Here is a 16,360-nt window from a genome sequence, read left to right as displayed (position 1 = left end):
CATGGGTTATTATTCAATGGTTTCTAGATTTCGAAAGTGGAGGTATACATCATATTTCACGGACCTGAAGAAACTATTGTCATTGTTGTATCTGTGTACAAAGGAATGAATGAACAAGCTGCCATATCATGGTTTGAATTTCCATTTGTAGCTGGATTTTGTGACGTTTAATACTTTGGTGCTTTCGGCTCCAGTGTTAAATGATAAAGCTACTCATCTGTAGAGAGGAAGTATCTGAAATTTTATCAGGTGATTACGTAAATAAAATATTTTACACAAAGCATTAAAATTTATATCGGAAAGAACAGCTCACATCGTTTCTCAGTCAATTTTGGCATATGTAAGAACACTTTTAAAGCTCTCGACCAAATGAGAAACGAAAACATGTTCCTCTCTTCCTGTTAGTCGTTATCTATATATTTTTATTTTAGATAAACAATCTACAGTGTGTTTACTGAAGCTTGCACTGATATTCCCCAATAGTGTTTGCAACTTGAGTTTTATTCCAGCAGCTACACGAAATGAGTCCGCAGCGCAGAGCGGGCAGGCCCCTCTGGAACCTGAGATTATTTGTTCTCTTGCTGTTCTAAAGGTAATTAAGGAGCATTGCATGTTTCTCAATTAATGATTTCTCATTCAACAGGGGATCTTTGATGCTAATTTGTTTTAATCAGGGCAGAGGCTGCTCAAAAACTCTAAACAATTCAGTGAAGAGGAACTAGGAATTTTTAATCAAGTGGAAGAGATTTAAATGCTATGAGGGACATATCCATCATGCGTTTTCAATTCCTGTTCATTTAACTATGTTCTTTTACATTTTATAAACCAATGCGAGAGACTTATTAAATAGAGTTTGTTGTATTACAGATCACTATTTTCCTTATAAATATACATGTATTTGTGTGGGCATGTGTAATGGATGTCTCCCGTTTAAAGCCTACTTATATACAACTTTCATTTCTCTTTCAATATAGAATGTATTTACACATATATCTTACACTCTTATTTATTATATATACTTGTAAATGTAGACTACATATATGTAAGAGTATATTTACAGATCTATGCAAAAGAGCAATGGAAGATATGTTCTGAATGAGTATCAGGCTTAAGACTTTCCTCTCACCTCTTGGACAACTATCCTGAGTGGCCATTCATAATCTGAGCTACTGAATCAAATTGCATCATGTACATGAAACACTTATAATCTATGCAGCCGTTGCACCTTGAAAAGGCATTACAGTAATGATCAGACCTCAGTTTGTGGAAAAGATGACTTCAGCAGGTGACCGTCTCTTATGAAAGTAAATGTTCAAAGGGGTGAAGTCAGAATCCTGGCTTTTTTCCCCAATGATCAGTTTCCGATCATCTGATTCTGATGTCTTTAAATCAAGGCTACTTTGCAGGAATGTCAATCATGTGGAAATGAGGTTGGTTTGGTTTTTCTCCTTCCTCTAACTGAATATAGAAAAAATCGCAAGAAATGCTCGAGAGGCCTCTCTAGTTAAATACTTATTGGTTCACTGTATTGAAATAAGTGGGAAAATGAACTTTTTTTTTTTTTTGGAAACTAGTGGTTCTCAAACTTTAGGATAAATCAGAATCACCTGGAGGGCTTGTTAAAATGGATTGCTGGGGCCCATTCCTAGAACTTCTGATACAATAGGTCTGGAACGGGGCTCAAGAATTTTCATTTCTAAGAAGTTCTTGGGTGAGGCTGAGGCGGAGGCTGGTGACCCCATTTTGAGAACTCTGGTTATAAACAAACAAAACAGAATGAGATGGCTATGGTTTGAATGCAGCCCTGAGCAATGATGCACTCCTCCTGTATTTTTTCACAAGTTGTCTGCCAGGAAGCAGGCAGGCCTCGTGTGTGTGTGTGAAGTGGCCTCTGGGTGAATTTCCAGACCAGTTGGGCAGGGACTGAGTGCTGGACTTGGTCAAGGGGATGACATTCGGACATTCATTTTAATTCACGGAAATCCCCTGGAGGGCTTTGCTGGAGTTACAAACATTTGAAAACAAACTTTTGAATGGAAATAACGATCTAGGGGGCGCCTGGGTGGCTCAGTCGGTTAAGCGGCCGACTTCAGCTCAGGTCATGATCTCGCGGTCCGTGAGGGCTGTGAGTTCGAGCCCCGCGTCGGGCTCTGTGCTGACAGCTCAGAGCCTGGAGCCTGTTTCAGATTCTGTGTCTCCCTCTCTCTGAGCCTCCCCTGTTCATGCTCTGTCTCTCTGTGTCTCAAAAATAAATAAATGTTAAAAAAAAAAAAATTAAAAAAAAAAAAAAAAAAAAGGAAATAACGATCTAGTATACCTGTGCTAATGGGCACTGCCAGAAGCCAACGCGGATTGTGAAAAGACCAAGATGCCATGTTTTCCACCCCTGCCGATAAGAAGCGTGATCTGGGGTTGTGTCTGGCATCTGTGTTTTTAATAAGGGCTCCAATTAACTCAACAGACAAGTTTGGGGGAACTCTACTTAGAGACCCAATTCTTCTCCTTTAGAACTATTTTTCATAGTGTTACTAAAATTGTCTATAGAGACTTTGGAGGGAAGCCCATTCCTGAAGCCTCGGTCTGGGACACCCACTGCATAGGCTGACCTCATTTGCTTAGCAGTTTCTGACATGGGCCATAATTGTGTTGGTGGGCAAATGAATTAGCTCATGTGTCTCTCAGCCGTATAATTACCAGACATAGTGTGATAAGTTCAATTGCGATTTTCATTGACTCTGTCAATACTGTGGGTTTTTTCTGACCCCCATATCATAAGGCAGTTTGGGGGTAGGGAACTAGCTTCTGATGTTTAAGTATAAATGGTTATTTAATTGTATTTACATTTGCCCTTATATTAATTAGTGGTCATGGAATTTAATGCTTGAAGATGATCCTGTTTTGAAATACATCTTCTGAAAGTTCAAATAGTTAATAGCACCTACTATGTGCCAGGCACGATGCATGTTAGTTAATTCTCCTACAATCAGTAAGAAAGGAATATTGGAATCCCTGTTTTACAGATGAGAAAACTGAGGCTTACAGCATCAACCTGACTAAGCTCAAGGGGCAGATTTGGGAAAGAATCTAGCACAGTGTGCTGCTCCCCCAAACCTGCCGGGGGACTAACTCACAACAAGACAATGGCAGGAAGAATGAAGTCGGAAACTCCGGCCATCGTTCCCTTACCATACTATCTGACAGAAACACTTCTAACTGAAGGGACATATCTCCTATTCTAATGAGCAATCTAATCTTTTGAAGTTATCATGGTTCTCCCATGTAAAGAAAATGAGCTCTACTCCACCCTGCTTCAGGCGATCTCAGACTTTCAGATGCCGGTGACCTGTTGTGCCCGTGAGTCAGCCTAGTTAATCACACAATCGTCCTGCATGTTCATGGGCTGGCTTCAGACCTAATCATGTCATATCGTTGGGTCACAAAAGTGCTAGTGATCTAATCGAAAGTGACTTTGCAATTACAAGTTACATCTTGATGTGATCATATTGTCAGTATCCCACTTTGCTTGGACTTATAAATCTCCAGACTGAAGTTGGAATGCTTCTCTAAGCCCAGTGCAAAAAGTCATCAGAAAGTTGGTCAGAGCCCTTGCAGTGTCTTGTCCATGTTACTACTTAATTTGGACAGTGTTACGCACACCGCTCTCCCCCGCTTCCCCCATACCTTTTACGAAGCAATCTTAAGTGCAATGTTCTGTCTTGCACCCTCGTTTACCAAGCTGTGTTCGAGATTCTAAGCTCCAGTAGAATAAAACACAGGTTATGATGAGCGATCCCAATTTGCATCAGATCAAATCACATGACAGGGCACTCCAATCCTTTCCTAGATCTCTAGTCCTGTTACCATAAGTACAGTCTAAGTTGGGAAATCTTTTCTTTACACAATTTCTTTACACACAGGTTCCACAATAACAGAAAGTGACACACAGCACCCTTTAACTGGAGCATGTTCATGAGACTAGTCAAGTTCCTTCTCTTTTCCTCAGTCTCAGTTTCTCACGTGTCTGGTATAGACCCATCTCAGGACATGCTGGCTGGTTCTCCCTGATTCTTACGCGGTGACAATGCTACTGTGCTTACCTGGGTTGCTCTGCCTTCGATTTTTAAGAAATCAGCTCGAAAAAGGCTGTTAGAACCCATCAGGTTACCCCAGCTCCCCAAGAAACACATGTCCTGAAATGGCACACAAATCTTCATAGGCATTTGACCCCTGTAGGGTCAAAGTTTTCATTCGATGATTCTGGACTGCTTTGGTTACACTTGAATTCTCAGGGTAGCATATTGAGATAAATGGGTACAGCAGCCTTCTTGCCCATTTTCTTAATCTTTTCTCATGGAGATCCTTTGAACCGTACATTCTTCAAATAGTCTTTATTCCCCACCATCCAAACACTAAATTCTTACTTTTTCCTTGAAGCTTAATTTCTACCCAAAGGACAGTGGATTGTGACTTCGCTGTTTGAGCTGTGTGTCGAAACTTCGTTGCTTCTAAGGGGACCTTATGAAACATTCTTTCTACTCAGAAGATAAAATGCAATGTAGAGAATTAATAAATTATTTGGGCATCAAAAGATTCTATATAAAGAACTGCTAGTTAACAGCAACAGGAATGTTAATGTTTTTTTAAGTCTCCTAAAAAGATCATTGGAAATATTTTTGTGGCAGCCGACTTTCAGAAAGAACATGGCAATTATCCCATGGTTCTATTGAAGGGGAACTATCAGTCTCTATTCAGGGCCAAAATAAATGGAAATTCTCCGTCAAGCGTGGCCCTAACAGTTTAGAAAGAAGCAAGTACTAGGTAACTAGCTGGAGTGTTTATATGCAACATGCAGATGTATGACCTAGATACATCTCTAAAAATTAATTTAACGGCGCTGCACTGGGCCCAGCTAATACTCTAACAAGTTTGTTTTTTTTTTCCTTTTCTTTAATGATGAGCATAAACCCTGAGGGCATTGTGTTTGATAGAAACGACAGCTCTGCAAGATGCAGGCTCCTCCAAGAATGAGTGTGCTGACTCAGAAAATAGAAGGACGGTGTTGGATGGGAGGGGGGTTGTCAGACAAATTGGTAACCTTCTAGATTCAAAGTTATGTAGCTAATCAGTGCTACAGGCATACTTTACCCGTATCCTGAACGAGGTGGTTTGTTTCTTAAAAGAAAAATCAGGATAGAACTTAAAAACGCCATTATGAAACGTCCCAGGTCTTCTCCTTCAGTTGTTTGACATATTTCAAGTCCCATTATCATCTGAATAAAGGAGTTAATTTTTCCTTCTTCATTCTTTCTCCCTTCTCACCACCGCCCCCACCCCAAAGTCAAGAAAAGCCATTATGCTCCTGAAACCACACAGGACATGGATATCTTTGTCTTTCATATACGCTTAGAAATAAAATTGCAGATGTTTGTGTATTTCTAAGGTATTGCATAATTAAGTCTGCTATCAATGAGGGAATTGAAACAATTCAACAGGAAAAATAGGTATTTATATCTTTTTGCCTGGGATTTTCTTTAAAGTGGCTTAAGTCACACTCAGGATTAATTAATCCTGTGGTTGATTGCTGTGATGCATGGGGCCAAGGGGGCACTGGCTGATGTGCAAAGTGGGTGCATGAGATGCGGTGTTATCCAGCCTAAGCATACCGAGAAGGACACGCACGAAGTATCTAAAACAGGGCTTTTAGGTCTTTCAGATAAAAGGAGGAAGTGAGACTTAAGTGGTTTAGCAGTTCAGTGTCAGCATCAGAATCCTAATTATTACAGGTAGGATTTACCCAATTCAGGTATCATTATACTTAAAGAGAATTTTGAATTTGTGACTTATAATGAAAGAAGATAGCGAAAGGATTCTTGAGACTCTGTTGCAAACTCAGGCTGAGAATAATAGGCACACTTACCATATAGGAAGTCTGCACGGAGATGCACAGCAATAAGGTGCCACGCAGTGGGGCTCAGATGGCTAAAGTTGCTCCTTGCTATGAAGAACTGGGGGTCCTTAGTTTCCTTCTGGTGGTTGCATCTGGACTCCAGTTCTCTGTGCTTTGTCCCTGTTGTGTTGGTTCCTTCTGAGGATCCCGTGTTTGTTTTACATCAGTCAGGTGTATTCAACTACAAATAATAGACAACTTGAATACCAGTGGATTAAACCATCAGGAGTTCATGTCTCATGTAGCAAGAAAATCTGTCAGTACAAGTCTGTTTTGATGGCCCAAAGGCGTTCCTCTCCTCCCCCTCCTCAGTGAATATGCTTTTACCCTCAAGTGCATCCCTCTTGGTCATAAGATAGCTGCTACAGCTCAGGACCTCACCTCCGCATATGGCATTTCACACAGCAGGAAATGGGAAGAAAAGGGGCAATTTTAGGCAGAATATTTTGTGTTCTCTTTACAATTCTCTTATCTCTCTCTGCCCTTCAGCACATCTTCTCTTAGCTTTCTCTGGCTAAGACTGGGTCACATAATTACTCTGAACCAATCCTTGGCAAGGAACAATGTGATTGCTGTGATTGGTTTAGACCCTCTCTACTCCAGGTGGATCCAAAGGGAAGCACATCCATAGCTTTGGGGAGCTAGTTAGAATTGCAGAGTCTCAGACCCACCCCAGACCTCCTGAGTCTGACTCGGCATTTAACAAGAGCCCCCCTGGTGGTCAGGTGGACGTGGAATTGTGAGATGCTCCAACTTGAGACCAATGATGATTCACTGAAGCTGGGTACCCCACTGAAGCTGGGTACGTTGCAACTTAGGAAAATCGGGATTATGCTAGCAAGAAAGGTGGGAATGGCTTTTGGGTAGGCAACCATTAATGTCTACCACAATCTTGTACTCCTTCATCTCTTATACTGGGATTGTCATCACTTTTTTGGTGACTATCACTTTCTCTCCAAAAAGCTCTGCAAAATGCTGTCTGATAACGTTACATGCTAACCCAGCAAATGGGTTGGTCCACTGGAGTGGCCCTGCAGCTCTCTTCCTTGTCTTCTGGATCATGTCAATATTCTCCTCGAGTGCTCAGGCAAATGGTACATGTGTCATCCCACTTCTCTTTGGCAGGAAGGATCACTTCCTGAGTAGGGTCCAAGCTCAAAGCGGTCTCAAGGTAGGCTGAATAATGACTCCCAAAGAGATCCAAGTCCTAATCCCTGAAACCTGTGTGTGTTATCAGGCAAAAGAGACTTTACAGATTTGATGGAGGCAAGGATTTTGAGATGGGAAGGTGATCTGGATTATCCAGCTGGACCCTAAATGTAATCACAAGTGTCCTGATAAGAGTAAGGCAAAGGGAGGGTTGACTTCAGAGAAAGGTGACCTGGCAGCAGAAGCAAGGAGTGATGTGATGCCACTGCTCACTAAGAACGACCAGCAAACACCAGAGCTGGGACAGGCAAGGAACAGATCCCCCTCTAGAGCTTCTGGAAAGAAGCTGCACTGCCAACAACTGGACTTTACCCTAGAAGACTCATTTCTGGGCTTCTGGCCTCCAGAGCTGTAAAAAAAATACACTCCTGCCGTTTCAGGCCACTAGTTTGTGGTAGTTTGTTCTAGCAGCCACAGGAAGTGGATACTCCTCTCACAGCCCCTGTCATGCCCTTTAAATCCAGACATGTTACCTTTTCAGTATTTTAATGTAGTTTACAGATGGGATTACAGATTAATTCTTACAACACACTCACATACTGTTAAAATAAGATCCTGGTTGGGTCAGGATAAGAAATTAGACTCTAGGAAGCCTAGAGAGGCAAATTACCTGCCTATCATAGATTCAGGTCCTTGGTCACCATCATCATCTTGCCCCCCGCAGCAGGCGGAAGGAAGAGAGGGAAGGAGGGCCAAAGATTAGCCGCACCCCTCTCACCCTCAATACACACACACATCTTGGCAGCTCATAGAGTAGAAAAAAAGCCCATTCCATTCTATAGTGAGTCCAGTAAATTGCACTCGTCTCCACCAAAACCATTTGACAGGACAATAAAGACTGAGAAAGGTCAAAAGCTAAGGCTGTGAGGAGACTAAACATGCCACTGAAATGAATAAAGGGTGGCCATTGGCAGCCGTGTAGATGTATGAGATGGATCTGGAAAAGACTTGGAAGGGACAGGGAGGTCTCACGCAGAGCCGGGACCCGATGGGCAGAGGCCACAGGCCTGTGGGGGCAGCCACAATCTTGCAGACGGTGGGGCCTGACCTCCAGCAGGGAGAAGGAGCCTCTCCTTGCGTTGGCACGTCTGTGCTGCGGGAGGCTTTTAAAGAAGCTCTTTGGACAGTGTTCATCTCAGGCCATTGGGATGGAGACGGATGAGGGTCTGAAGTGAGGCAGACTAATGTGAGGAATCACTGTTTCCACTGCTGGCAAGGAGGGGGAAGAGGCTGTCACAATCTTGCAAGCCCAGCATTTTCTCAGAAATGAGCTCCCAGCCCTGAAGTCTGTCTGCCTCCAAACTCCCTGTGCTGCTAAGTGTCGCTAATAACGCGGGGCCCACCTTGGCCACCATTCCACTGCCGGAAGTCGTGGTGCTCAGGAGCCATCTTGTCCACTGCAGGTTCTGCTGGGCACAGAGCCTCTCTCCCCAGGCCTGGCTCCTTTGTTTGGAAAGAGACAGCTTACTTTTCAGTGCCGGCCCCCTTGCAGCCATTGCTGAGCCTTATGGTATAATTTTTTATCAATAAAAAGGACTCATATGTGACATTCAGTGGATGAGGCTCCATTTTTGTTTTTGTTTTCTGGGCTTTGTCCTTGAAATCTCTCTGTTGGCATCTTGTGGTGCATCTTCCTAAATAAAACAGATCATCAAGAAAAGTAGACCTTGGATCTTGGCCCCCAAAGAAAGAAGAATCAGGTGAAATACAAAAAGAAAATACATTAGTATACAGTTCTGGATTTTGAGACTCCTATGGACCAGGGTCTAGTGCTCAACAGGTTTGACAGAATATTTAGCCAATGGGCCCCTGCCCTTAGCCGTCCCTAGCCGTGGAGAGGGGCCATGATAGATGCCTACCTGGAAGACAGAGAGAAGCTACAGAAGAAACAACTAGACATAGAGTTGAAGCCCTTTCCCTTCTAGATTAAAAGTAATGGTGTGGAGCGCATGTTCACACATGTGGAAGGTCTTGGCCACTGGCAGCAGATTGTGGGTCATGCAAGTCCAAGGCCAGTGGAGGACCAGCTATCTCAGCAGATACTGGTGGGGATACATGCTGATGGTCAAAGCATCTATGGTGGTGATGGCCATCACCAGAGATGTCAGCACATACAGAGGTGGTGGGGGACAGGGAGCACCTTCCACATGGACAAGACACACCCATCACTCCACCCCACAAAACTGCATGAGGGACATGGCATGAGGGACTGAAATGACTAGAAACCCTAACAGAAAATTCAAGTAGCTGCCTTTTCTTAACTTGCCTAAAATTCTACCACAGTTGGAATGGAAGCTTGAGAAAAAATATGTTGAACTAGAAAAGAATAGTTAACCCATTTTACACATTTAGGGATGTGGTTTAGGAAGTAATATAGCCAATATTCTAAGTTTATTTCACCTACAATGAACTTAAAAGTTACCTTAAGCTCTAGATTTCAGCTCCCTGTTGGGAGAGAAGTTGGTTGGATGCGTTTCATCTGCTTTTACTTCCTTCTCTGTCCTCCCCAGTGGAGCTGATCTGCACAGATGACGGCTTCCTCTGAGTGGTTTCATTCAGCCTGTGAACTCACTGGATGTGGTTTATGTGTTCCTAAAAATATTCATGATACAAGGAAATAGCCACCCAAAGGGGACTAACATTTATTAAGTACTTGTTATGATGCCATTGTTCCAGAAATGTGATGAATAGTACCTTCCTCCATTCAATCCCACCAATTACTTGTGATGTGGCTGCTATTATTCTCAGCTTACGAAAGAGGAAGTGGAGCTTTGCTAGTCTACCCAAGGATGTGTGGCTTGTACTCAACTGCCTTGCCAAATAAACTTAGAAGTATACTGAATATAGGATCCATAAAAGACCTGAGTTAGAAGGCAGGAAGTGCCAACTTAGAACAAGTTTAAGGCTTGCCAACCATTTTCCCTCTGCCTCAGGTTCCTTCTCTGGAAACACAGCCATAAAAATGCTTTGGCAAAGGGGACAGCTTATGGAGGAAGCGGGTGTGGGGTAAGAGGCCCTGGAGGGAGCAGGGAAAATGGCAATCAGTTTCAGACTACCATTCTCTCTGGAATAGAGAAGAGGGTCTGGGTGGCTTGTTCCTTGGCATTGGGAGCATCCTTGGCAGTCCCAGGTGGCACAGAAATCTGGAGCACTGTGCAGACCTTGGTGATGCATCCAATCTGGCTCACCTGACCTGTGCTCTTGATGCATAGTGAGGTAGCATAGCAAAGAGGCTAAACATATAGGCTCTGGAGCCTAGTAACCTCGACCCATATCTTGGATTGGTCCTGGGCAAATCATTTGACCCCTCTGTGCCTCAGTGTTTTCATCTGCAAGGCAGAAATAATAACCCTATCTACTTCAAGGCATTTTGCAGATGAGTGAGTAATATGCATAAGGTATTTAGGACAGTGCCTGGCACATGGTTAGTGCTGTGAAGGCATTGGCTGTTATTATTAAGTGGTCTTGGGATCAGCTGACAGGAGTCACCAGCTCAGCAGCTGGGGAAGTTTCCCCAAGGAGCTGGTTCAGAATCTAACTCACAAACTAGTTTACTTGTTATTCTATAATATCTAGTAGTGTAAGAAGGCTTCTTGCATCAAGTGGGACCTCTAATGCATCCTTGTTTTACATCTTTGGAAATTGGGACTGGCAACAATCATTTGCTCTGACATAGCCTGTGAGATAATTACTCAACAGTCTTCAGAGAACTGAAGCATTTTCTGGGCAATCTGACTTCCAGCCTGATAGACTCAAGCATGGTAAATGGTACTCTTTACTTGAACAAGGGAGGGGGCAGTCAACCCAGTGGAGATCCTACTACGGACAGGCCCTGATCACCCACTCATTCTGCTGACATTCTCACTGGCTTCTTTGTATGAACAAGAAAATGAAACCCCTGACATGTTAAGTTACTCCAAAGGCCAATGGCTAATGAGTGGAACAGGATTCACACCCAGGTCTGCCTGATGGCAAAGCCTTGGGCCTTCTCCCCGCACCGCCCCCCCCCCCCCCACTCCACCTGCTTTATCCTTTGTTTTTTAAATCTTTTTTTCAAGACACTTTCTTTGTCCGATCTTTCAGGGACACTGCCCTCAGCCACTCAGTACTTCACCGCCTTCTCCTCCCTCAGCTGTTTCCACCTTCTTTGCTCAGGACAAGTTCTCCTTCTGTTTGGTGGTACTTAAGCCCCTCCTGAGCCAGGCTCTTCTCATCTCCGTCCCCAGAATGCTGCTTCAGCAAAAGCTAACAAAGTCACCCACAACAGTGAATGTAAGGAGATGAAACACTAGACACCCTTGGGACATTGGATATGCCTCACTCCCCCACCCTCCACCGTCCCCCGGGACTGCCTCTCCAGAGACTGGGATTCAGTCTGGCAGATGATGGTTGAGAAATAAATTTGAAATGAGGCATAATCAGGAAACAGTGCGCTCTAGGACACTGAACAACCTGACTAAATGGAGGAAACACGGAAAATCGTAAACGCACAGGATGAGATGCACAGTAATATCTAGTATAACCACAGCTTCCAACACAGAACCTAGAAACCCATGAAGTGCCATTTTCAAGTGAAGGAGCCAGACGTGTCCCATGGGACTCTGACTGCCCAACCCACATCGGTAAAGAGGTGGGGAGGCATTGACTCTAGAGATATCCTTTGGTGCCGGACTGCCTTTCATCATCTCCTCAAATGACTTTGCCCTCACTGTGCTGGACGTGATTTTCACACCCGTGAGCTAGCCTTGCTGTGCTCCTCAGCGCACCAGCAGCGAGTTCTGTGACTGCGAATCAGTTACTGCTGGTGAGCAAGTAGCTGTGTGATTAGGGATCAGTTACCTCTCCTCCCATGTTCTCCTCTGCAAGATGCGAGTACTGGGGACAGCAGGGGTCGGTGTTAGTTCCTACACACTGTTATTCTCTAATTGCGCTAAAGTGGGTTTAATCCCAACATCTTCATCTGTTCTGGTTGCTGTAACAAAATACGATAAACTGGGTATCTTAGAAACAACAGAAATATATTTCTCATAGTTCTGGAGGCTGGTAATTCCGAGATCCTGGCACCAGTGGATTCAGTATTTGGTGAGGGTGGGCTTCCCAGATAGTCATCTTTTTAGTGTGACTTCATGTGGTGAGAGGGACTAGCTCACTATCTGCTCTAACTTGCTTATCTTTTATAAGGACCCTAATCCCAATCACAAGGGCTTCACCCTCATGAGCCAATCACCTCCCAAAGGCCCCACCTCCTACCACCATCATCTTTTGGGTTAGGATATCAGTATATAGATTTTGAGGGGACACGAACATTCAGACCATAGCACTCAACAAGGAGAAATTGTGACTCTTGCCTTGAATAAAAGCAGTCAGTCCAAAGTATTCATCAGCCAGGACTGCTTAGGAGAAATACCACATTCCGTTTCTGTCTCCTTTGTCTGATCCGCCACCTTGGGGCATCCTAAGAAGGAAAGTTGACATTTACTGAATACCTACTAGGCTCCAGGCCCTTTTCACAATATCACAGTCTCTGGAAAAGCCTTTATTGTTGTACTCATGCTGGGGGGGGCTGATGTCAGGAAAGCTCCTTGGGTTGCTTTCACCTGGGGTTGTCACATATGTGTCCTACCTGCTTAAGCTCTTTCCTCCTTAATTCTGCACCGACCCCCCCTGACTTCCCTGCCCTGCTGCTGAAATGCTGTTGGTCTTTTGAGGTTCCCTCAAAAGCCTCCGCAATGCATCTTCCAACCATATCCCCATGATGAAGGCTTTGGTTTTTGGGTCTGTGTGTCTACATGATTGGATTTGACCTTGTACTACAACGGTCAGCTGTGTCCACATCAGTCTTCCCCAGAGCTCCTTGAGAGGCTTACAGAACTCAGCCGAAGCCACCTTTCTCCACAGAGAGCAGGAAGTCATAGTTAAGGACAAGCCAGAGTCCAGCTGGTTGACTCAAACTCCTATTCTGCCATTTCCTAGCCATGTGACAGTAGGCAGGTCACTTAACCTTCTATAACTCTTTGTAAAATGAGGATAGAAAATCAGGAGGTACTGGTCTTTCCAATGGTTTTTGTGATGACGTTATGAGATAATGCCAGAGTAGCATATAAGCCTTAATAACGATTATCATCATCCATCAGCGAGCGCCTTTCATCCAGGTGCTCAGTTAGCTGGGATTCAGCACCCATCACAGTGCCTTGCACATAGTGGGACTCCAATATTGTTTTGTATGAATGAAGGAGTGACCTAAGGTACCCAAAATAAGAACTCTGGGAGACTGAGATCAAGGTATATGCAGGGAAATACACATCTTCCCCCTTTCATTAGTTCCAATCTGTTTCTAACTTGGCTTGAGGAATTCCTACAGCCCAGTTTTGTTGACGAATATGTCACACAAATGACTACTTTGCTGCATGCCATATTGGACTCAAAGGTGTTCTGAATATCTGTCAATCCCTTCACCCATTCTTGCAAGGCATGTTCATTGAATGTCTACCATGTGCCAAGTCCTCTCCTAGGAACTGAGGGTATAGTAGTGAGCAGAAGAGGCAAAAATCTCTTCATTCGTAGAGCTTATATTCTAGTGGAAGGAGACAGACCATAAATATAAGTAAGTAATTAATATAGTGTAATAATAGTGACAGGGGCTATAGAGAAAAACAAATGGGGGAGTGGAGAGGGCTGGTGGCAAGAAGGGACTCACTGAGAAGGTAGCATTTACGCAGAAATCAAAAAAAAAAAAAAAAGTAAGGAAGCAAGGCCTGCCTAAATCTGGAAGAAGAACGTCCAGGAAGAGAAGCAGCCAGCCTAAGGGCCCTGCGGTAAAAGTGTGCCTGGCTTAATGGAGGAGGCCAGTGCATGTGGAAACCAGTGAATAGTCAAGAGAGTAAGACAGGCCACATCAGGCAAAGCTGAATGGGCCCAGTGACACTTTGACTTGACTCTGAGTGACACGGAACCCTTGGAAGGTCTTGAACATAGCAGCGACTCCATATGACTGGCTTTCCACTCTATCAGTGATATTTATCAACTCTAGTAAAACTGTTGGACTCAAAAACTGCCATTAAAAATATTATGTAGAGGTGCGTCTGGGCGGCTCAGTCTGTTAAGCATCCGGGTCTTGATTCCAGCTCAGGTCACGATCTCACAGTTCATGGGATCGAGCCCTGCATTGGGATTCTCTCTTTCCCTCTCTCTGTGCCCCTCCCCAACTTGCACACATGTGCACGCATGTGCGCTCTCTCTCAAAGTGAATAAACATTGAAAAAGATCATGTAGAATAAAAAGACTAAACACATACCAAAAATAATCATGCAGCAATTGTGTTACTGTCACCGTACTCAAGGGGTTTGCTATTTAAGGTGCATCAAACTGAACATGACCCAAGGAAGTATTGAAAGCAAAGAACTAATTACTTGTCACAACTAAGGAGACGGAGAAATAGTTCCCAAAGCACTGTCTCCCATGGGTGCTTTTATTCTGAATATTAGGGGAGCGGGAGCAGGGAGCTGGCATACGCCCTTTTTGTTCAATTGCAAATGTCTAGCATGTCAACAGACATATACATATGTATGCATACATATATATTCAAAGATGGAGAACAGTTCGCCCATAGGAAGAGATCTTAGTATAGTAATGACCTAAAGTAACTTCAGGAAAACTCAGGGGGGCTCCTGTACAGGTCCTCAGCTCCAATCCAGCTCAAATGGGCTCCCGTAAAGGCTACCAAGTGAGACACACCTAGCAAGGGGCCACCAGATCAAGCACCTATTTGGCATCTCCTTGGCTGGAACTGTTGTTTCTGTAAAAGAAAGCAAATTCCTTCCCTGCTTCTATCTCTACCCTTCTTCCGCTCTGATGGCAGCTTTCAGCCCTCTTTTTGAGTCACTTCCCATGACATCCTAGCTCACACTCTCAGTGCCAATGTTCTTTTACAACCCTGAACTGTTTTAATTTAAAAAGTACTTGTTTCACATATACAGATTCAAAGCACTCAAAATTTGCACCAAATATTCTACAGCCATTGCATATGAGCGGCTACAGTTTTCATTATCTTCATAACTATTTTTAAATCTTATGTTATATAACTATCTCAAAGGTTTTATACTTTATCGAGATTATATATATATATATATATATATCCTCATAAGGGTACAGCTCAATGAAAGTTCTCCAAGAGAGTATCCTCTTTAACCAGAACCAGATGGAGAACTACATTCCAGAATCCTCCAAGCTTGCCTTGTGACTTCTCCCTCCTGCTATTCTATAGCCTCACACCCGGGGGTAATTTCTTTTTTGACCTCCAGCACATGGACGAGTTTGGTCTCCTTTCAAACTCCATCTAGGTGGATGATGAGGTTTGTTCTCTCTTGTGTCTGGCTTCTTCTGCTCAGACTTGTTGGTGACATTCATCTGTGAGTGGGAGTGATTGTAGATGCTTTGTTCTTCCTGCTGTGTCATGTGTGGACAGACTATGATGTGTTGCTCTATTCTATTGCTCGTGGCTCATTCCGACGCTTCCAAATAGTGCTGCTATGAACATTCTCATAGATGTTTTCTGGGGGACATATGTCCACCTTTTGAAGTGACATCCTAAGTTACACTGTCCGTTTCAGTTGTGAAGTAAGTTTTAAGGGAATTGCTCCGGCTTGCTGTGTTAAGTACAGACTCAGAGACGGCAAGGATTGACACAAAGAAACCAGGAAGAAGATTCGGGGATGGCCTGGGAGGTATGGGTGTTGCTCGGACCAGGGTGGAACAGTCTGGGGGGTGAAAGGTGGAGGTCTGCATATATTTTGAAGGTCCCTCCTTAGAGAGCTGTGATCTTGCTGGTGATTGGTAGCCCAGCATTGTCTTGTCACCTCAGCAGAGGTACCATGTCAGGAGGGCACAGAAAAGCATTTCATGGTATTGCCTCGTTGAACTTCTGGGCTTTAATGCCTTGTGCAAGCCCTGCTCCTTTGCCTGGTGGCTGCAGTAACCACTACTACGACCATTGGAGCCAAACAGGAAATTTCAGAAAGCCCCAGATGGCCAGTGGTGGAAGATAAAGCAACATTAGAGAAAAGCTTTTTGAATGGTTGTCTTCTGAGAGAGCCTGCTGCCTTTGGTGATGTGACTAACCATTAAAAGTTACACAGACTTGAGTATAAGATTCTTTGCTCAGGTCTCAAAGGAACCGACTTACAACTTTGTCCATGGGTAGCTTGT

This window comes from Panthera onca, chromosome D2 (genome assembly GCF_046562875.1).
Source record: "Panthera onca isolate mPanOnc1 chromosome D2, mPanOnc1 haplotype 2, whole genome shotgun sequence".
NCBI classification, from domain to species: domain Eukaryota; kingdom Metazoa; phylum Chordata; class Mammalia; order Carnivora; family Felidae; genus Panthera; species Panthera onca.
This window is presented reverse-complemented; position numbering follows the sequence as displayed.